Here is a 2,289-nt window from a genome sequence, read left to right as displayed (position 1 = left end):
ATCTGGAGCAGCTTCCGGGGAAGCTGAGGGAGCTCTCCCGGTTCCTGGGCTCCCGGCCGTGGTTTGCGGGGCAGAAGGTAAGTGAAGGGGGGGTTTTTTGGGGAAGGGGGGGTCCCTGTGGGGATTGACACCCCCCCCCATCACCCCACCTTGGTGACACCCCCCCCAATCCCACCTCGCAGCTCACCTTCGTGGACTTCTTGGCCTACGACGTGCTGGACCAGCACCGCATGTTTGTCCCCGAGTGCCCCGAGCTGCAGGGCAACCTGGCCCAGTTCCTCCAGCGCTTCGAGGTGAGTGGGGAGGGACACTTGGGGACACCCCCGGGGACACCCCCGGGGTCACCAGCCCTGGCCCCGACACCTCCATGTCCCCCATCCCCAACACTGCAGTGTCCCCAGCCCTCGGTCCCCATTCCCAATATCCTGCCGTCCCTGGCCACATCCCCATCCCTGTGTCCCTGTCCCCATCCCTGACACCCTGGTGTCCCCCTCCCTGACACCCTGGTGTCCCCATCCCTAACACACCAGTGTCCCCATCCCTGTCCCCATGCCTGAAACCCCAGTGTCCCTGTCCCCATCCTCAACATACTGGTATCCCCGTCCTCGACACTCTGGTGTCCCCATCCCTGACACCCTGGTGTCCCCATCCCTGACGCCCTGGTGTCCCTGTCCCCATCTCGGGTCCCTGTGGGGATTGACACCCCCCCCCATCACCCCACCTTGGTGACACCCCCCCCAATCCCACCTCGCAGCTCACCTTCGTGGACTTCTTGGCCTACGACGTGCTGGACCAGCACCGCATGTTTGTCCCCGAGTGCCCCGAGCTGCAGGGCAACCTGGCCCAGTTCCTCCAGCGCTTCGAGGTGAGTGGGGAGGGACACTTGGGGACACCCCCCGGGGACACCCCCGGGGTCACCAGCCCTGGCCCCGACACCTCCATGTCCCCCATCCCCAACACTGCAGTGTCCCCAGCCCTCGGTCCCCATTCCCAATATCCTGCCGTCCCTGGCCACATCCCCATCCCTGTGTCCCTGTCCCCATCCCTGACACCCTGGTGTCCCCCTCCCTGACACCCTGGTGTCCCCATCCCTAACACACCAGTGTCCCCATCCCTGTCCCCATGCCTGAAACCCCAGTGTCCCTGTCCCCATCCTCAACATACTGGTATCCCCGTCCTCGACACTCTGGTGTCCCCATCCCTGACACCCTGGTGTCCCCATCCCTGACGCCCTGGTGTCCCTGTCCCCATCTCTGACACCCTGGTGTCCCCATCCCTAACACACCAGTGTCCCCATCCCTGTCCCCACGCCTGAAATCCTGGTGTCCCTGTCCCCGTCCTCAACATACCAGTATCCCCATCCTTGACACTCTGGTGTCCCCATCCCTGACACCCTGGTGTCCCCATCCCCATTCCTGACACTCTTGGTGTCCCTGACCCCATCCTGGACACCCTGGTTTCCCTGTCCCCATCCCTGACACCCTGGTGTCCCCATCCCTGACACACCAGTGTCCCCATCCCTGTCCCCATGCCTGAAACCCCGGTGTCCCTGTCCCCGTCCTCAACATACTGGTATCCCCATCCTCGACACTCTGATGTCCCCATCCCCAATACTCTGGTGTCCCTGTCCCTATCCTGATGCCTTGGTGTCCCCGTCCCTGACACCCTGGTGTCCCCATTCCTGACACCCTGGTGTCCCCATCCCTGACACACCAGTGTCCCCATCCCTGTCCCCATGCCTGAAACCCCGGTGTCCCTGTCCCCATCCTCAACATACTGGTATCCCCGTCCTCGACACTCTGGTGTCCCCATCCCTGACACCCTGGTGTCCCCATCCCTGACGCCCTGGTGTCCCTGTCCCCATCTCTGACACCCTGGTGTCCCCATCCCTAACACACCAGTGTCCCCATCCCTGTCCCCACGCCTGAAATCCTGGTGTCCCTGTCCCCGTCCTCAACATACCAGTATCCCCATCCTTGACACTCTGGTGTCCCCATCCCTGACACCCTGGTGTCCCCATCCCCATTCCTGACACTCTTGGTGTCCCTGACCCCATCCTGGACACCCTGGTTTCCCTGTCCCCATCCCTGACACCCTGGTGTCCCCATCCCTGACACCCTCGCCTCCCCATCCCCTTCCCCATGCCTGAAACCCCGGTGTCCCTGTCCCCATCCTCAACATACTGGTATCCCCATCCTCGACACTCTGATGTCCCCATCCCCTATACCCTGGTGTCCCTGTCCCCATCCTGACGCCTTGGTGTCCCCATCCCTGACACCCTGGTGTCCC

Source organism: Calidris pugnax, unplaced genomic scaffold (genome assembly GCF_001431845.1).
Source record: "Calidris pugnax isolate Ruff unplaced genomic scaffold, ASM143184v1 scaffold1233, whole genome shotgun sequence".
NCBI classification, from domain to species: Eukaryota; Metazoa; Chordata; class Aves; order Charadriiformes; family Scolopacidae; genus Calidris; species Calidris pugnax.
This window is presented reverse-complemented; position numbering follows the sequence as displayed.